General features: G+C 38.0%; 1 protein-coding gene across 1 annotated transcript in view; it reads left to right on the forward strand.

Moving 5' to 3' along the window:
* Positions 1-21,868, forward strand: part of GCSAML (germinal center associated signaling and motility like) — a 36,612-nt gene that overhangs the window by 5,319 nt on the left and 9,425 nt on the right. The window lies entirely within an intron of this gene.

Consider the following 21,868-nt stretch of genomic DNA (forward strand, 5'->3'; position numbering starts at 1 on the left):
AGAGATTATATGGTTCAGAGTGGATAACTTGTCAAAGTCACTTTTGCTATTAAGTGATGACACCACAGTGTAGTAACTTTCTTTTTTTAAGGGTGTATAGCATGATGATTTAATACATGCATACAGTGTGAAATGGCTACCATTGTGTAATTTCTGATGTCAAGCCATGTGTCATTCCCATTACACAACGGCCTGTTTTTCAAATAGGGAGGGTGTTATTGTGTTCTAGTCAGAAGCACAAATACACACTGAGGAAACAAGAGGAAGGAAGGAGTGGGCTCTGGTTTGGAATGGCTGGAAAGAAGGACATGTTTGAGAAGCTGCTCTCTGGATTGCCCTGCCAATGCTGGCAGGCAGGGAAGACTTACCAAACCCAAGGGATGCATGTGGAAATGCATAAGAGCTGGAAGTGTAGGGGGTTCCAGGAGTGACAACAACTTATCAATCACTGGAGCTTATTGGGGGAGGTTAAAGCCAGTAGGAGAAGCTGAAAGCAACAGTGGTGTTTGGCGATGACCAGTCTTCAAGGGCCCAAAGGCAGAGCCATGCAGTGAACATGGGTGGGTTGGAGACAGATGGAATGTGGCTTGTATTTTAGGTAGAAATATCTGTTCTCAGTGCATAAGGTGGAATGAAAGAGAAAAATGAACAAATAAATTTTTTAAAGATATCAAGCAAGAGATGGGGAACGGCTGACTTTCTGCAGGAACCACCAAAATGAAAAAAGAGGTTCCATGCACCTCCAGGGAACCGTCTTGGGTCTGGCGGTCCCTGACATCACAGATGCGGCACCACGGACAGCTGACATTGTAACTCAAGCAAAATTTAAGTTATTCAAGATCTCTCTGTACCGTTAGATAACTCTGGAATATGCTGTGTGTATCTGGAGATGGAGGAGACACAGAACCAGGAAAAGCAGTGATAGATCCTAAGTAAGGCGATAGTGAAAACTTTCAACTTCCTCCTGCAGCTGTTAAATCCCCTTCAAATCTACCAGATGGAGGAAACAGAACTGATAAGAAACAGACGCTCAACCCACCTCATGAGTCACTTTTCCTTTCTTTAAGATAACATGTCTCACTCTCTCCAGACAAACCATTACCCCAGGACTCTGTGGGGTCATTTTTCAGATAAAAGAGCTATGTGACTTGCACCAAATGCTTTCCGGATTTTAGTCCCATACAAGTCTAAAGGAGCTGATTGGAGGAAAATGACACTTGTTGAGCCTCTGAAGGGTATGGTTGGCCTCAGTCCTCATAACGAAACTCTGAGGGAGGCATAGCTATCCTCATTTTTGCAAATTTTAAAATTTAGGGTAAAAGGTGTTCAGTCTCACAATTAAAAAAGGTAGTTTAAGTCACTAGACATGAACAGAACCAGACTGCAAAGCATGCAGGCCTCTGCTCACGTAGAGATCTTCCACAGGAGACCTTTTCAAGGGGAAAATGAGCCTGTGATTTCCCAGGGCCATCTGGAACACAGGAGGGTATGCGCCTGCCAGCGGTTCTCAAGGGGAATAAGGAGGGTGCTGTGCAGACTTCTGCCTGTTGCTCAAATGCAGGTTTCAACATTAAATGGATAATAGGGAGAGTTTCTCCCACTGAAAACCTGCAGCTGATACACACATTAAATCTAGAATGCATGAATTCTCTCCACCTCTCCACTGTGGGGCTATGGATATGCTATCCCCAAATATGGCATCTGGCATATTAAATATCTTAGACTGAAGGAGTTTGGGAAAATGGCAGGAGCTGAAAGTTCACTTTGGTCTTACCCTATACCTTGCCCTTCTTCCCTGAAAGTAGGGGATGACTTTCCATGGGAAAGGTATCTTTCTAGTACAATGAGGAAGGAGATTTCCTTATCACAAAAGGCAGCAAATTTAGGGTCAAGAAGGCTGCATTAACAGTCCTAAGTTATCCACCATTTACTACTCCTAGCTCAAACCTCTCTTCCTTGTCAGTTCTCTATAAATTTATCATTTCTTTGTTTAAGAGGCATAAAATTTTGCTCTGGTTACTTCTTTGCATCTTCATTCTATTATGAAGTCTCCCATATACATGTAAAAATTCAGTAAAACTTGTACGCTTTTTCCTGATAATTTTTTTAATTGAGCTGTGATTGATATACAATCTTCTATTGGTTTCAAAAATACGACAGAGTGGTTCAACAGTTACCCACATTACTAAATTCTCACCCCACTGGCGCAGTTACTATCTGTCAACACAGGAAGATGTTACAGAATCACTGGCTGTATTTTCTATGCTGTACTACATCTCCATGACTAACATATTATGACTGAGAATTTTTGTGCACTTTTATCCCTCACCATCCTCACGCACTCACCCCAGCCTCTCTCCTATGGTAACCACCAGTCACGTCTCAGGGTCTATGAGTCTACTGCTATTTTGTTCATTTGGATTTATTTTGTTTTTAGATTTCACATGTAAGGGAAATCATATGTATTAGTCTTTACCTGGCTTATTTCACTGAGCGTGATACCTTCAAGGTCCATACATGTTGTCACATGGCAGGATTTCTTTCTTTTTCATGGTGGAATAATATTCCATTGTGTATATGTATCACCTCTTCTCTATTCATTCGTCTATTGAGGGACACTTTGATTGCTTCCATATCTTGGCTGCTGTAAATAACATGGCAATAAACATAGGGGTGCATACATCTTTTCAAATCAGGAATTTCATTTTTTTCAGGTAAATTCCTAGAAATGGAATTTCTGGGTCATAAGGTATTTGTACTTCTGGTTATTTTTTTCACGTTAAAGTTAAATTTTAAATTTTTTAATATATTTTTTATTTTTTTATTTTTTTAAACTTCCCATTATTTCTTTTTTTTTCTAATTTCGTTATCATTAATTTACAATTACATGAAGAACATTATGTTTACTAGGCTTCCCCTTTCACCAAGTCCCCCCCACAAACCCCATTACAGTCACTGTCCATTAGCGTAGTAAGATGCTGTAGAATCACTACTTGTCTTCACTGTGTAACACAGCCCTCCCCGTGCCCCCCCTATATTATACATGCTAATCATAATGCCCCCTTTCTTTTTCCCCACCCTTATCCCTCCCTTCCCACCCACCCACCTCAGTCCCTTTCCCTTTGATAACTGTTAGATCATTCTTGGGTTCTGTGAGTCTGCTGCTGTTTTGTTCCTTCAGTTTTTCTTTGTTCTTATATTCCACATATGAGTGAAATCATTTGGTACTTGTCTTTCTCTACCTGGCTTATTTCACTGAACATAATACCCTCTAGCTCCATCCATGTGGTTGCAAATGGTAGGATTTGTTCTCTTCTTAAGGCTGAATAATATTCCATTGTGTATATGTACCACATCTTCTTTATCCATTCATCTACTGATGGACACTTAGGTTGCTTCCATTTCTTGGCTATTGTAAATAGTGCTGTGATAAACATATGGGTGCATCTGTCTTTTTCAAACTGGGCTGCTGCATTCTTAGGGTAAGTTCCTAGAAGTGGAATTCCTGGGTCAAATGGTATGTCTATTTTGAGCTTTTTGAGGAACCTCCATACTGCTTTCCACAATGGTTGAACTAATTTACATTTCCACCAGCAGTGTAGGAGGCTTCCCCTTTCTCCAAAACCTCGCCAACACTTGTTGTTTGTCTTTGGATGGTGGCTCTCCTTATATCTGGTGTGAGGTGATATCTGATTGTGGTTTTAACTTGCATTTCTCTGATGACAAGCGATGTGGAGCATCTTTTCATGTGTCTGTTGGCCATATGAATTTCTTCTTTGGAGAACTCTCTGTTCAGCTCCTCTGTCCATTTTTTAATTGGATTACTTGCTTTTTGTTTCTTGAGGTGCATGAGCTCTTTATATATTTTGGATGTCAACCCTTGATTGGATCTGTCATTTACGAATATATTCTCCCATACTGTAGGGTACCTTTTTGTTCTATTGATGGTGTCCTTTGCTATACAGAAGCTTTTCAGCTTGAAATAGTCCCACTTGTTCATTTTTGCTTTTGTTTCCCTTACCCGGGGCGATATGTTCATGAAGAAGTCACTCATGTTTATGTCCAAGAGATTTTTGCCTATGTTTTTTTCTAAGAGTTTTATGGTTTCATGACTTACATTCAGGTCTTTGGTCCATTTCGAATTTACTTTTGTGAATGGGGTTAGACAGTGATCCAGTTTCATTATCTTACATGTAGCTGTCCAGTTTTGCCAGCACCATCTGTTGAAGAGACTGTCATTTCCCCATTGTATGTCCATGGCTCCTTTATCATATATTAATTGACCATATATGTTTGCATTAATATCTGGAGTTCTCTAATCTGTTCCACTGGTCTGTGGCTCTGTTCTTGTGCCAGTACCAAATTGTCTTGATTACTGTAGCTTTGTAGTAGAGCTTGAAGTTGGGGAGCAAGATCCCCCCCACTTTATTCTTCCCTCTCAGGATTGCGTTGGCTATTCGGGATCTCTGACGGTTCCATATGAATTTTTGAACTATTTGTTCCAGTTCATTGAAGAATGCTGTTGGTAATTTGATAGGGATTACATCGAATCTGTATATTGCTTTGGGCAGGATGGCCATTTTGACGATATTAATTCTTCCTAGCCAGGAGCATGGGATGAGTTTCCATTTGTTAGTGACCTCTTTAATTTCTCTTAAGAGTGTCTTGTAGTTTTCAGGGTGTAGGTCTTTCACTTCCTTGGTTATGTTTATTCCTAGGTATTTTATTCTTTTTGATGCTATTGTGAATGGAATTGTTTTCCTGATTTCTCTTTCCATTAGTTCATTGTTAGTGTATAGGAAAGCTACAGATTTCTGTGTGTTAATTTTGTATCCTGCAACTTTGCTGAATTCCGATATTAGTTCTAGTAGTTTCGCAGTGGAGTCTTTAGGGTTTTTTATGTACAATATCATGTCATCTGCAAATAGTGACAGTTTGACTTCTTCCTTACCAATATGGATTCCTTTTATTTCTTTGTTTTGTCTAATTGCTGTGGCTAGGACCTTCAGTATTATGTTGAATAACAGTGGGGAGAGTGGGCATCCCTGTCTTGTTCCCGATCTCAGAGGAAAAGCTTTCAGCCTCTCGCTGTTCAGTATGATGTTGGCTGTGGGTTTAAAATATATGGCCTTTATTATGTTGAGGTACTTGCCCTCTATACCCATTTTGTTGAGAGTTTTTATCATGAATGGTCGTTGAATTTTGTTGAAATGTTTTTTCATCATCTTTGGAGATGATCATGTGGGTTTTTTTTTGTCCTTCTTTTTGTTGATGTGGTGAATGATGTTGATGGATTTTCGAATGTTGTACTGTCCCTGCATCCCTGGAATAAATCCCACTTGATCATGATGGATGATCTTTTTGATGTATTTTTGAATTCAGTTTGCTAATATTTTGTTGAGGACTTTTAGGTCTATCTCCCCAGATTCCTTCTCAGGGGAGAATGTCTGGGTTAGTCTGGTCTGTGTCAAATTCTTCTGCCTTTTCATGGCGACAGAGGTAGCTGTGGGGAGCTGGTGTGTGTGTCGGCTGAGAGAACGTCCCTTCTTGCTTGTTTGTGGCTTTCCTCTCCTGGGAGAACAGCGACCCCTAGCAGCTTGTGCTGGGCAGCTGCGCACAGACGGGGTTTCTAATTCTTGCTGGGCTGCAGTGAAAGCAGCTCTGCCCTGCTGCGGTGGGTGTGGTCAGCCTTTAGCTGCTGCTCCACTATGGCAGAGCCGCATCGGAGGGGAAATGGGCGGGAGGCTGTTTATCTCTTGAGGGGCCTCCAAGCTGCGCTGCTGCCCAGGGGGTTAGGGCGCCCAGAGTTCCCTCAGATTCCCAGCTGCTGGGCTAAGTGTCACAGGACGCTTCCGTCCTGCGGTGGGGTCCCTGTCCCTTTAAGACTTTCAAAATGCACTCGCTTTTCTTTGTCCCAGGGGCGCTGGCTGCGGGGACCCACTCACAGGTCTTACTGTCCTGTTTCCCTAGTTTCCAGCACCCCACGCATGCACTGTGTCTGCGCTCCAGTGCAGATGGCTGTGGCTGGGTGTTTAGCAGTCCTGGGCTCCCTCTCCCTCCCTGCTCTGACTCCTCTCCTCCCGCTGGGAGCTGGGGTGTGGGGCGCTCGGGTCCCCCGGACCGCGGCTTGTATCTTACCCCTTTCACCAGGCGCTGGATTCTCACAGGTGTGGATGTGGTCTGGCTGTTGTCCTGTGTCTTCTGGTCTGTCTTTTAGCAATAGTTGTATTTGTTGTATTTTCAAAAATATATATGGTTTTGGGAGGAGATTTCCGCTGCTCTACTCACGCCGCCATCTTGGCTCCGCCCCTCATATTTTTAGTTTTTTTGAGGGACCTCCGTACTGCTTCCCACTGTGGCTGCTCTACCAGCAGTGTAGGAGGGCTCCCCTTTCACCACATCCTCACCAACACTTGTTATTTCTTTTCTCTCGGATAGTGGCCATTCTGACTGGTGCAAGGTGATGTCTCACTGTGGTTTTGATTTGCATTGCCCTGATGATTAGAGATGTGAAGCATCTTTTCATGTGCCTGTTGGCCAACTGTATCTCTTCTTTGGAGAAGTGTCTGTTCAGGTCCTCTGCCCATTTTTTAATTGGGTTATTTGGTTTTTGGGGGGTTACGTTACATGAGTTCTTTATATACTTTTGACGTTAACTCCTTAACAGATTAGTCATTTAAAAATATAGTCTCTCACACTGTACATTGCCTTTTGGTCTGCTGATGGTGTCCTTTGCTGTACAGAAGCTTTTTTAGTTTGATGTTGTCCCACTTGTTCATTTTTACTTATGTTTCCCTTGCCTGAGGAAATGTGTCCAGAATAAAACTGCACATTCTTATGTTCAAGAGATTTTTGCCTATGTTTCTTTTAAGGGTTTTATGCCTTCATGTCTAACATTTAGGTCTTTAATCCATTTTCAGTTTACTTTTCTGTATGGAGTTGGGCAGTAATCCAATTTCATTCTCTTGCATGTAGCTGTCCAGTTTTCCCAACACAAGATATTGAAAAGGCTGTCTTTTCCAACTGTATATTGATGGCTCCTTTATTGAATATTAATTAACCATATATGTGTGGGTATATATCTAGGCTCTTTATTCTGTTCCATTGATCTATGTGTCTGTTCTTGTGCTAGCACCATACTGTTTTGATTGTTGTAGCTTTGTAGTATAGCTATAAGCGAGGGAGTATAATCCCCCCAACTCTGTTCTTCTTTCTCAGGATTGGTTTGATTTTTCTGGGTCTTTTGTGGTTCCATATGAATTTTAGGATTCTTTGCTCTAGTTCATTGAAAAATGCCAGTGGTATTTTGATAGGAATTACATTGAATCTATAAATTGCTTTAGGCAGGATGGCCATTTTGACAATGTGAATTCTTCTTATCCATAAGAATGGGATAGATTTTCATCAATTTTTTCCTTCTTTAATTTCTCTCATGAGCATCTTATAGTTTTTAGAGTACATGTCTTTCACCTCTTTGGTTAAATTTATTCCTAGGTATTTTCTTTTTTATTTAATTGTAATTGGAATTCCTTCTTTGATTTATCTTTCTGCTAGTTCATTAATATATATGAATGCAACAGTTTTCTGTGCATTAATTTTATATCCTGCAACTTTGCTGAATCCAGTTATTGGTTTCTATAGTTTTTGGTGGAGTCTTTAGGGTTTTCTATATATAATATGTTACCTGCAAAGTGTGACTATTTAACTTTCTCCTTACCAATCTGAATGACTTTTATTTCTCTATCTTGTCTCATTGCCATGGCTAGGACCTCCAGTTGAATTAAAATGTTGAGAGTGGACATCCTTGTTTTGTTCCTGATCTTAGAGGAAAAGCTTTCAGTTTTCTGTCATTGAGTAAGATGTTGGCTGTGGGTTTGTTGCATACAGCCTTTATTATGTGGAGTTATGTACCCTCTATACCCATTTCGCTGAGTTTTTATCATGAATGGATGTTGAATTTGTCACGTTTTTTCCACATCTGTTGAGATGATCATATGGTTTTATTCTTTTTGTTGATGTGATATATGACATCTATTGATTTATGAATACTGTACCATCCTTGCATCCCTTAAATAAATCCCACTTGATCATGTTGGATGATCCTTTTGATGTATTTTTGAATTTGGCTTGCTAATATTTTGTTGAGTATTTTTGCATCTCTTCATCAGGGATATTGGTCTATAGTTGTATTTTTTTAGTGTCTTTGGTTTTGGTATGAGAGTGATGCTGGCCTCATAGAATGAATGTAGAAGTACTCCCTCTTGCATTTTTTGGAATACTTCAGTAATACTTTAAGTATTAGCTCTTCCTTCTTTTAATGTTTGATAGACTTAGCTGTGAAGCCATCTGGTCAGTGATTTTGTTGGGAGTTTCTTGATTACCAATTCAGTTACATTACTGGCAATGGGTCTGTTCAGGTTTTCTCTTTTTTCCTGGGTCAATCTTGGAAGGCTGTATTTTTCTAGGAAGTTATCTATTTCTTCTAGATTTTCCAATTATTGGCATATAATTTTCATAGTATTCTCTAATAAATCTTTTTATTTTTTGGTATCCATTGTAACTATTCCTTTTTCATTTCTGATGTTGTTTATTTGTGTCTCTCTCTTTTTTTCCTGATAAGTCTGGTCAAGGTTGTATTGGTTTTGTTCATCGTCTCAAAGAACCAGCTCTTGTTTTTGTTAATTTTTCTATTGTTTTATTCGCTATTTTATTTATTTATGCTCCACTATATCCCTCCTTCTATTAAATTTCAGTTTCATTTGTTTTTCATTTTCCAGTTCCTTTAGCTGTGAGTTTAGACTGATTATTTGGGATTGTTCTTGTTTCTTGATAATAGCATGTCAGCTTAGTCTATTTTCTACCATCCATACTCAGCAGTATCTTTGAGATCTATGATTACTAGAGTAAGTGCATCTGTCTTGTAGCTTTTTTTGCATATTTGTTCATTTTCTGAACTCCCTTCATAATATTCACCTATTACCACTCCTCCCACCAAATCTCCAACACAATCCTTCTCTCCCCTTGAAAGGAGTAACCTGGGATAGACCTGTTTATTTTCCAAAAGGCTGTACCTTCTATTGCCGTTTTCCTGCAAAGCTTCTGAATCCTCATATCCTTTTGAACACTTATAATATGTTTCCTCATTTTGCCATATTAAAAAATGTAAATTAGCCTCCCATTGTTATTTTAATTTTAATTTTTCTGGTTGTTGGTGATCTTGTGATCTGCTCATATGTCCATCATGCATCCTCTCTTAAATGTTCACTTTTCAAATCCGTTGTTCTTTTTTTTTCTTTCTGGTTTTTATTGTTGTTGATTAGCATGTGCAACCTTTGAATATTGAAGACTCCCAATGAGTGTCAGCCCTGTTAAAGGAAAACATAATCAAATGATACTTGTTAAAGGTAGCAAGCAAGAATTTTTTCAGGAATATTAAGAAACAGGGACCACTGCACTGGGATTTTGCAACAGGAGAGAGATGGGGTTCCATCCAAATATAGCCTGACAAGTGGAGATTTATAGGGAGCAGGCCATCTCCAAGGTGGTAGGAGATGAGGAACCTAATCAGGTATCAAGGGTGAAGGACTTTGTTTAAAATGACTTAGCAAGGTTCTTGCTAAAACTGGATTTTACAAGGATGTGCACAGATGGGCCCAGGACAAGATTCAGGAGTCTGACTAAAGTTTACTTAAGCAGAAATTCTTTATAAGCCACTGCAAATACCTATTCTTAGCAGGTCCTTTTTACTCCCTTCATTTTTTTTATCAACTAGAAACCCTAAATGTTGATGCAATGACATTTATCAAGTTTTTGCCCATGGTTTGTGCTTTTGGTTGTTTTTAAATGATTAAATGTCCACTAATTGATTTCTACATTAAAATAAAATTTGCATGCAGTGAAATGAGCAAATTTTAAGTGTAACAATTATTGAATTTTACAAATGTGTATGTGTAATAACCAATATTCTAATCATGAAACTCTCCCATCATCCCAGAAAAATTCCTCCTGCCTCTTCTCAGTTACCTTCACTGTTTTGACTTTTAATCTCATGTTGTCTTTTTATAAATGGACCCATGCAACACATTCCCTTTTGTGTCTGCCTTTCACTCAGCATGAATGGAGAGATACGTCTGTATGTTTACATTCATCAAAAGTTCATTCCTTTCTATTGCTGAATATTCCAGATTCTGTTTACAGACAAACACACAAGGATCTGATTATACATTCTTCTCTTGACAGCATTTGAGCTGCTTCCAGTTCTTGGCTATAGTGAGTACAGCTGCTCTAAATCCCCATGCACAAATGTTTTTTGGGGGATGTGTGTTTCTTTTCTCCTAGGTAAACTCCTAGGAGTGGAATTGCTGGGCTATTCTTTTCAGCCTTTATGCAATTTTCCTCCATTCTTATGTGACAAAGCTATTATTATGAATTTTCTTTGATCTCTCATTTATATCTTTAATCCCCATTAGTACGGTGCATACAGGAGAGGGTTTGCTTTTTTCTGTCCGAAGAGTGAGTCAGGTTTTGCAACTTTGTCTATTAGAAGATTCATTCTTTTCCCACTGGATTATGGTTCCTTCTTTATTATATAGCAAGTTTCTACATGTAGATGGATCTGTATCTTCCTAATCAATTTCTTTAGTTCTTGTATTCCTTTAGTAGTGGCATACCACTTTTTATTATCATGACGTTTTAGTATGATTTGGCACTGGGGTGATAATCCTTTATGACATCTTAGAGGTTTGGCACAGGAAACATAAACCATGGCAGGTTGTGTTTTCAGTAAGATGAGTTTCAGTTTCAGTATAAAGAACAGGGTGCTTAACAGAATCATCAGAACAGCTGAAGTTGTGAGTCTGAGGCTGGGCCTTTGTGAGATGGCATCACACTTCAAAATTTGCTGCCGCTGAGGCTTCCCAAGTGATTCCATATGAGAAGGCCCACCAGCAATGTGTGTGAGGCCGGAGAATGGACACAAAACATTGGTGCAGAGACATGGCCTGTCTCTGAGCCTGCTCACCAGAGGAAGAGCCATAAAAGGCCTCGTGCACACTGGGCACCTAATCTGAAGCCTGGATATGGGCTGCAAATGAGCATGAGGATGTCAGTTCTTGCTTTCCTCTCTGACCAGAGAGTGGTATGACGTGATATTGCCTGAAAACAGCATCCAGCACACGCCCTCTTTGCTGTTCATCTCAGAACTGAGTTAGCTCTTTGAGGACTTAATCTTCTCATATTCGCTAAAATTGAACTTGCTGATTTTGTAAGAATTCCCCACTTGAATTTTGATTGGTCTAACCACTGGCTATACAGGTTAATTTTAGGGCAAAATGCTATGTGTATATAAATACATTATTCCAATCAGAAGAATTGTTTATGTAGTATTTATTCAAATCTTTAATACACTATAGTAGAGATGTAATTTTTGTTTCTCTTGTTTGGTTTATTTCCAGATACCATTTACAACAGTAAATCTATGAGGTATATTATTTTCTAGCTGGCTATTGCTAGAATGCTACTGAGTTTTGTAACATTATTTTGTATCTGCCAGCCTTGCTAATTCTACTGGGCTTTCTACAAGTTCCCATATCATCTATAAAGTTAAAGATTTTTCTCCCTTTTTTCATTTCTTATAACTCATACTTTTTCTTGTTTTATATAATCATTATGTTTAAAATATCAGTGGTCTCGGATGTCCTTGTCTTGTAGCTGATATTAGATTTTTCCTAAATACTTCTCATTAAGTTTGCTGTAGGTTTTGGTATATCGGCTTTATGAAAATTACAAAGTTCCATCTTGCAGGTTTTATGAGACTTGTTATTGTCAGTGGGGCTAGATATTACAAAGCGCATTTTTGGGGAAACTATCAAGATAACTTTGTAATTTTTCTCAGACTTCTAAGATAGTGAGTTATGTTAACAGATTTTCTGTTGATGACTTGTCCTTTAACTTCTGGGGTAAAACCCCTTGATTGTCATGTGTATTATTTTTATTACACTTTGAGATTTAGTTAATTTGTATTTTATTAAGGATTATCTATATTTATGAGTGGACATGGGCCTGTGACTTTTTTCCTCTTGTTTACAATTTTGGAACAAAGAGTATTATAATATCATTTAATGAATTTGATATAATTTTCTATTTTCTATTTCTCGAACATCTTGTATAAGACAAGATGTATTTGTCACCTCGAGCTTGTTAAAATTTTATATGGAACCGTGAGGGCAACAATATTTTGAGGTGTGGAGGGTATTCAACTGTGCATTTTTGCATTTTATTTTTCTGAGATAGTACCCATTTTAAGTCATCATGTTTATTATATATAATTGTTCACATTTGTTTTTTATCTCTGTAGTATTTTTTTTGAAATTTGTTTTTATATTAATTTTGGTTCACTTCTCTCTTTACTTAATTGATCATGCCAGGCTTTCTCCATAATACTAATATCATCACATTTACTTCTGCCCATAATTTTTTGTTTCATCTTTCTGCAACATCCTGATATGGTTGCTTTTGCTTTGTCATTTCCAATCATTTGTTTTTCTTACTTATGGATGCTTTTTAGAAACTCATTTTCTTCACATTCCCCTTTATATGGTACAAATAGTGTTGTATATCTTTCACTAATACTTTGTATTAAGCACCTTAGGAAAGTTCCTTTGAGATTCATTCTTTAAAATAAGGATTAATTAGTATGTACACATATATCCATTTTTAGTTATCTCATTGTAAATTTTTAATTTTATTGCCTCATGGACGAAAAGTAGGCAAATTGTTGGTTTTTTTATTTTGGTATTTATTAGATTTCCATGGTGGAGGTATGTCTTAATGTCAAATACTTAGAAAGTTAAAAGTAAATGAAGAAAATAAGAAAGTATGGAAAAATCGCCCATAATCTCAATATCATGGCCAACATGCATTTTCAAGCTTAATATCTACATTTGTAATGATAACATATGAGTTGATTCATTAATTCAGTCAACAAATATTTATACATGGCATTATCTGGATCCTACTTGGTTAAAAAACTTACTTCATGTATTGCAACATTTATTGTCCATTTATGTTCAGTAACACAAGTGACACAGAATACCAGTTAATCTCCTACTAATGTTAAAGACTATATGAATGCTCATGTTTTTTATTTCAAAACACAAGTTACCTTGGATGGGTAAGTCAACAAATCATTAATACCCTCTGGGAGAATTATTTTAACTGATTCTTTTTTCATTAAACAGTTTAGGAAGGTGGAATCATGAGGAAACTGGACTCACAGAAAGTCTGATTAACTGAATCATGAGTTTAGGTGTGATACTAACTATCATGTGACCAGACAAACTACTGATCTCTCTGGCTTCAGCTTCTTCATTCAGCACTTGCTTAATTCTGATAAAGATGATAATTGATGGGAACACACCAAGAGCAGTATGCAGAGCATAAACTTCCCTGCATGTAGGTGAAGATCACAGTGCCCTGTGTGTACTTGGATGGCCAAACAGCAGGGTCTGGAGAATCTTGCTCTGGCTCAGACAGCCAAGACTGTAGGATTCCATGGGACTGATGCATATAAACCTGTCGGTCCCACCCAAGCTCCCTGGAGAAGACACGCTGTCCCATTTTTAGGACAGACCCATTTCATGTGTGTCTTCTCAGCCCCTCCTACCACTTCTGGAGACTCAGGAAATTTCTGTGCCTGATCATGATCATTCCCAGCCCTAGAACTTTCCTGATTATTTAATATAAGATGGACAAAATCAAAAGTCAGACTATAGGCATTTCACCATACTGTAAGCCTGGCCTCTGGTTAATTTCTAAATTACCTTCTGTACCTGTGACCGCCTGTCAATTCTGCAAGAAAAAGAAGTTTGGCAAAAAGAAAAGGCAGACTCTGTCTTAAATGGTAAGGAAAACTAGGAAAGGCAGTGAAAACATTTAGAGGGAGGTAGCAATGTCTTTTTTTATGGGTTTCCATCTAGTTGCCTGAGAGGAAATCAAAAGAACATCAGAAAGGTAAACCCATATGTGGAAGGGAAATGGTAAGAACACAGCAAATCTCTGAGATTTACTTCAGGATCTCTGTCCCTTGAGAGAAACACCTTACCTTATGGCTCGTAGAGTCACAGTGGTAGACTTCTTCAGTGACTCTCGGGGACTTGGTGAAGGTTAGATAGAGACTAAAAAAAGAGAGATGGGGTATCAGTGCACATTTTAATAGTTTAAGTGGTTTACCAATACATACAGTTTAATGTCTTTTCAGTGGTTATTATCTGAAACGCAGGGTGCTTGTTTTGGTTTGGCCACTTGCAATAAGCACACTGCCAACCTATTTTTCATACTTAAAAACAATAACCTTTGGGAAAACTAAGTCTAATCATGCTTTTCCCTGAAGACCTTTCACGGGTTCTTCACTGCACACAAAATAAAATCCAAACTCTTCACCAGAGGCCACAATCCTGTAAGGACTGACCCTTGCACACCTCTGCAATCTCGTTCCTTGCCCTCCATCATCACCCACTGTCTTCCAGGGATTTTGCTTGCATTTCATGTTTGTCAAGCCTCCCAGCTCAGCCTCCCCCAGGCCCCGGGTACACACCACCTCTAAGTTCCCGCAGCTTTATATCCCATGCACATGCTGTGGCACCCTGCAGGTGCTGGCTCCTGTGTGCTCCTCCACCACACCTGCTTCCTATGCTCTGTGGGAACATTGCCTCCATGCCTGTGGACTTCCTGCACACCCCACTGCTTATATTTGCTGTGCCTTTTCTCAACTTATTACTTTATAAAATAAAGTTATATATATAATTTTTATGTAGCCCATGTCCCTTTATAGACCACATGCCCTTCAAGGCACTAACTACCACTTGACTTGCTCATGCTTATCTGGTTGCTCAACCCTTAAATAACACTCAGTGGAAAAAAGAAAAAAAGAGTGGAAAACAATAGCTATCTGGACACTGATATCAGTCCCTGGTTCACATGAACAGAAATACCCCACCCTGTTTGTTAATCATGGGCTTTTCATATCTTTGCAATAAACCTCTCTCCTAATCATTTCATCTCAAGGTCTGGGTCATCTGTCTCTGAGATGGCCCCTTCTTCTCTTATACATTGTGAAAGGGTGGGGGATTGAAAGTAAGGCCCAGGCATTGTGGTGATGTCAAATGATGCTTGCAGGAATCAGCAATTTCATAAAAATTTCACCTATACTTTTTCTGCATAAAGGAAAATGTAGAAATTGAAGTGGCCATGACTGTCCTGTAACTCTTTGTTACTCCCCTTTACATTTTGTAGCTGGGGAGGAGGCAGCAAATTTCTGATGATGTTATTGAACCAAAGTTCTTCTCTCAGGCTGCTTCAAATCAGTTCTGTGTAGTGTTAAGTGATTTAAACTAGACTTCTGCTTCATCTTGTCTAAAATGAGGTAGGCACCAGTTCTAATTCTTCTATATTAAGGTACTGAGTATTAACATTTTCAAATACAACCAAGTCTTTATTACAAAGTTATTAAAAAATAACTAAGTGAGGAGAAATTCCATGTTTCTAAGGTGTTTTCACCTGTTTTTTTATTGATATATCATTCATATGCAATACAATCTTATATTGGTTTCAAATATAGAACCTAGAGGTTCAACATTACTAAATCCTCAACCCCACTAGTGTGCTTACTATCTGTCAACAAAGAAAGATATTACAGAATCATTGACTATATTCTCCATGCTCTACTACCATCCCTATAACCAACTTAAATTATGATTGAGGATTTTTGTTCCCGTTTATGCCCCTCAATTTCCCCATCCACCTACCCCAACCCCTCCCCATGGTAACTACCACTCACTTCTCAGTATCTATTAATGTACTGCTGTTTTTATTCTGTTTTGCTTTGTTTTTATATTCCACAAATGAGTGAAATAGTATGGTATTTGTCTTTCTCTACCTGGCTTATTCACTGAGCATAATACTCTCTAGATCCATACATGTTGCAAATGGCAGGATTTCTTTTTTAATGGCTGAATAATATTCCATTGTGTACCACATCTTCTTTACCCATTCATCTAATTATGGACACTTAGGTTGCTTCCATAACATGACTATTGTAAATGATGTGGTAATAAACATAGGGGTAGATATATCTTCTCAAATCAGGGATTTTGTTTTCTTTCGGTAAATTCTTAGAAGTGGAATTACTGGGTCAAATAGTATTTCTATTTTTAGTCTTTTGAGGAGCCTCTGTACTGCTTTCCACAGTGGCTGCACCAATTTACATTCCCACCAGCAGTGTAGGAGGGTTCCGCTTTCTCCACATCCTCACCAACATTTGTTATTTCTTGTCTTTTGGATAGTGGCCATTCTGACTGGTGTGAGCTGATATCTCACTGCGGTTTTGATTTGCATTTCCCTGATGATTAGCAATGTGGAGCATCTTTTCATGTGCCTGTTGGCCATTTGTATTTCTTCAGAGAAATGTTAGGTCCTCTGTCCATTTTTTAATCAGATTATTTGTTTTCTGTGTGTTGAGACATGAGTTCTTTATATATTTTGTATGTTAACCACTTATTATATTCTCCCATACTCTAGGTAGTCTTTTTGTTCTGCTGATGGTGTCCTTTGCTATATAAAAGGTTTTTAGTTTGATATAGTCCCATTTGTTCTTTTTTTTTTGCTCCCCTTGCCCAAGGAGACATGTCCAGGAAAAAATGTTCATACTTATGTTCAAGAGATCAAGAGATATGTTTTATGGTTTCATGTCTTACATTCAGGTCTTTGATCCACTTTCAGTTTACTTTGTTATAGAGTTAGACAGTAATCTAGTTTCATTCTCTTGCATATCACAGTCTAGTTTTCCCAGCACCAGTTGCTAAAGAGGCTATCTTTTCCCCATTGTATATTCATGGCTCCTTTATCATATTTAAAATTGACCATATATGGTTTGGTTAACATCTGGGCCCTCCATACTTTTCCATTGATCTATGGGTCTGTTGTTGTGCTAGTACCATACTGTTTTGATTACTGTAGCTTTGTAGTAGAGCTTGAAGTCAGGGAGCATAATTCCCCCAGCTTTGTTCTTCTTTCTCAGGATTTCTTTGGCTGTTCGGGGGCTTTTGTGGTCCCATATGAATTTTAGAACTATTTGTTCTAGTTCATTGAAAACTGCCAGTGGTATTTTGATAGTGATTGCACTGAAACTGTAAATTGTTTTGGGCAGGATGGCCATTTTGACCATATTAATTCCTCTTATCCATGAGCATAGAATAGATTTCCATTTATTGGTTCTTTAATTTTTCTCATGAGGATTTATAGTTTTCAGAGTAAAGGTCTTTTACCTCCTTGGTTATGTTGATTCCTAGGTATTTTATTCTTTTGGTTGCGATTGTAAATGGAATTCTTTTCCTGATTTCTCTTCCTGCTAGTTTGTTGTTAGTATACAGGAGTGTGACAGATTTCTGTGTATTAATTTTATGTGTGATACAGAATATTAACCAGTCAGCTTACAAAGAAAGGTCTAAATTTTTTGACACTGTTAGTTAATTACATATATATATATACACACACACATATACATATATACATATATACACACACACATATCACACAATATATATGGACTTATATTAAACTTAATAAATATAGATTTTACATATGAAACAAATATGTATTAAGACTTATGTGGGCTAGAACATAGTTTTCATTTTTTTACCTAAGTCGACAGGATGATGCCTCTTTAAATACAGTTATATTCTCTACATCTTCCTGAGACAATTTGGTTATCTTATTTTTACTGGAATGTCATTAATTTAATTCATAACTTTAAACATATTTGCAAAAAGGATAGTATGCCCTCTTTCAAGTCATTTAACTTTTAAAAATGTAGGTTAATAGAGATATAGTAAAGTCACCTTTTTAGGTAAATAATTTGACAAGTTTAGAAAAACATACACAATCATGTAACCACCATTTCAATCAAGATATGGAATATTTCCATCATCCTGCCCCTTGTGAACAACCCCTGGCAACCACTGATCTGATATCTGTTTTGCCTTATTTCAGGATGTCATAGTCTTATTGCTTTTATCTTTACTGGATTCTTATTTTTGCTTTCCTTAATTTTTAAAATTTTGCTATTCTGACTGTTTTGAATTCAAAACTAAAGTTTCATCTTATCAATTTTTCTTGTTTAGAAATGAGGGCATGTAAGAATATAACCTTTCCTCTAAATGGTATTTTCTCTGTATCTCACATATTGGTAAAGGAGATACTATTATTTTCCAATATTTTGTTACCTTGCTTTTTGTTTCTACTGAGATATGAGTAGTTTTTAATTCCAAGCGTTGTTTTACATTTTTAATATTAAGTTCTAGTTTTATTGCTTTATTATCAGTATCTCTGTTTTTTTCTCCTTGTGGATTTTATCAAGGTTCTTTATCATATATTATGCCCCAGCTCTGAGACAAGTTACTTATACTCTTTAAATTTTGGTTTACTCATGTGGAAAATAGTCTAAAATTTTAAATACCATAACTTTAATTTATGGTTGTGAATATAACATAAAAAACAGTGTCTCTTTATTAACACAATATCTGGCTGGAACTGGCATTTAATAAATATGAGCTAGCACTATGTTTATTATGCCCTGTACGTTTTGAAAATTACAACAGATTTTTTTTGTTTAAGAGTCATAATTTTGAAGTTTGTCTATTAGGGAAACTTGATTGGCTATGTATTTCACATATTCTATGTATTTGTTTCCTACCTTTTGTTTTTGCCTTAGAGAAATTAATCTACAACTATTTTGTTTGAGCTAGTGTTTATGTTTTTTCTTTGCCTCATATTGATTGTAAATATTTTGACATGTAACTACTCATGACAACTATAGGAGTTTGTGGGTTTTCATCACTGTCATGTCATCTCCTGTTCTTCTATTGCTCTGAAAGAACAGGAGGGCAGTTTGCTTGTATTTATCCTCTGTGGTGTGAGGAGGTCCATGGGAGGAAGGGCAAGAGAAGGCAGGGAATGCCAGGCAACTGCATCTTCAACAACAGGGACGATAAGGCTGAGTTTTAGTTATACTTAGTATTGTCTGGTCCAGTTTCCATGCATAATGCTGCATGAGTCTGCTAGGGCTGCCATAACCAGGGACCGAAGACAGGGAGACTTAAACAGAAATTAATTTTCTCACAATTATGGAGGCCCTCTGTCCAAGATCAAAGTGTCAGCAGGGTGGGTTTCTTCTGAGGCCTCTCTCCTTGGCCAGTCTTCTCCCTGTGTCTTCAAATAGACTTTGCTTTGTGCCTGTCTTTGTCTGAATTTCCCCTTCTTAAAAGGATGTGAGGCAATTGGATTGCAGTCCACCACACTGACTTCCTTTTAAATTAATTACCTCTATAAAGGCCTGTCTCCCAATATAGTCACATTCTGAGGTACTGGGATTTAGAGCCTTATAGCTCCAGGAGAAGTGGGTTCCCCACCTGGGACAAGTTTGCTTTGAATCTGATAGAAGTGAAGGAAGACGAAGGCAAGGGTTTGGGAAGGAAAGGGTTCATTCTCACGGCTCAGTCTCTTCTCACTGTGAACCCCAGCTGCTCAGCTTTCTCTCCCCACTCATGCTTGGCCACTCTACCACACCAGGTGGAACCCCATGGGTGGGTCCCAGGTGACCGGCAGGTGCCTGGCCAGTTATGTGCCAGGAATAGAGGAGAGAATGGGTGTCTCCTCCCCACCTCCAACATGGATCAGCAAATGACTGACCATTGGCTTTGCTACTGGTAAACATCCTGTAAATGTGCAAACATGTTCTTACTATATACACACTAGGTGCTATTAAGGCCAGGCAGAAATCCCTGTCAGAAAGTTCCTTCCCTGAAGGTGTGAACATATGAATTTGTGGGGAAGCACTACTTAGTCCATGGTACAGGTCAGTAAAAATTAATAAGAAGAAAGAAAGTCCAAGGAAATTTACTGTCTGGAAGTTACAGCTAGCCACTTCCCACTGTATTTCAGTTCAAATAGACAGTCAGAAGGAGATACGATGATCCATGAATTAGGCAGGTTTGGATTTTATGGCCAGATCCTCAGAACCACAAACAGCTGGCTGAACAAACTGGATTCATCATTCACCAACTCCTTTGTAATGTGACTTTGCATTTTACAAAGTTCAAATGTGGTTTGACATTCATCTTCTGATTGTTCTTTTCCCTAAAGAACTCAGGTTTGATATCCTCTTGAGTCCTAAGATATTTGGCAATACATTTTCTTTTCTTGGAAAGTTGTTTAATCCTTCAATCATCCTTCTTCACAGCTTTGTGTCTATGGCTTCAGATGGTGAGTCTGGGCTGCCTTAGGCTCATCTCATTGATGACTTGGTTTTACATATATGTTTTCCCTATGGATGTTTCAAGATTCATTATTAATTCCTGAAGTTCAGAAGCTATTATATAATTCAATGTTCCATATTAATTATATTTTTTCCCTGTAAAATCAATTTTCAGAATCAAGTCTTTCATTTCATTACTTTGTCTCTCATCTCCAGGCCTAACAATTATGTGTATATAAGGCATTCTTTTTTCATATTATTATGCTGTGTCTAAACACTCTACCTCTTCATTTTCTACCATTTGATTTTCATTTCAAGCTTTACATGCTGCTGCTCTATTTTTAGAAAGAGTTTATTTTACTTAATGATGCTTTTAATGTAGTTTTAATTTCTCTGAATTCAGAATTCACAAGTCCTTTTGTTTTCCTGATTTATGGTAGCCCACTTTCTCTCTCCATTTATTACTACTTTTAACACAAATTAACAGATAATTATTTTCTATCTGCCATTAGCATATTGTTTCTGCTTTTTTGGTATGATTTTTGTTATCCAGTTTATGTTTGCAACTTTCTGCACTTTTTTGTGGAGGAAGCAGAAGAGAAATTAACTAAGATTCAGACTTTTATTTGGCATGTTGTCTCTGACTGACTCCTCACCAAGTATTCTCTATTCACCTCTCTTCTGTGTGCATTGCTCTTTTTGAGGTAGGCAGGTCATTACAGGTTGTCTCCTTTATCCCCCCCATATTTCTCCTCCAGTATAGGAGCCTTGGAATCAGAGAAATAAAAGGTGATATGCTGGTGACTCCATCCCATCAGCCTCTCTCTATGGTGTGTGGAATCGTGTTCACATGGACATAATCTCTTTCTCTCATCACCAGCCCACACAGCCCAACATATGTTTTGTAAATTTGTATTTACCGTTTCTAGTGTTACGGAAAATACTGGAAAAACCTGGACTGGATCACTGATGGGAGAACCAAGTGGCACTCGGAGGTCTTGGAGTGTTGAGGTTTATTTCACACTGGTGGGCTCAGAGGGGAGTAATCTCCCAAGGTCTGATCCCCAAACAAAGGCAAGGGGAGCAATACATATCTTTCTGCTTCTGTATCTATAACATTTCTACATGCACAGCAAATGAGCAAACAAGGGGGAGAGAGTTCAGGGAGTGAGCTTAGGGAGTGAGTGCCTGGCAGAGCGGGGAGTGAAGGGGAGGGGAGCTAAGGGAGTTTCTGTTGCCTTTGCTCAGAAGAGCAGCGGAAGGGAGCCACCTGGGCTGGACTGTTGTCCTTGTAAATTTTTCTTTATCACTAGGACTTTGTCATTTACCTTTAAATATATATACTCCCTCAGCAAGAACAGCAGAAGAATAAATTGACTTTCAATCTTTTTCTTTGAATTGCTCCAAATTTCACTCAATTGCACATAAGTTCTTCATACATGGGGCAATATAGTCTCATAATCCAGTAATCCCTTAAATTTCATAAAATACGAAGTTTTAGCCTTCATTTTTCATTCTGCTTCTATATTTTTTTCTGCTATGTTTTTTAAAAACATTTTT

This window comes from Manis pentadactyla, chromosome 13 (assembly GCF_030020395.1).
Source record: "Manis pentadactyla isolate mManPen7 chromosome 13, mManPen7.hap1, whole genome shotgun sequence".
Taxonomy (NCBI): domain Eukaryota; kingdom Metazoa; phylum Chordata; class Mammalia; order Pholidota; family Manidae; genus Manis; species Manis pentadactyla.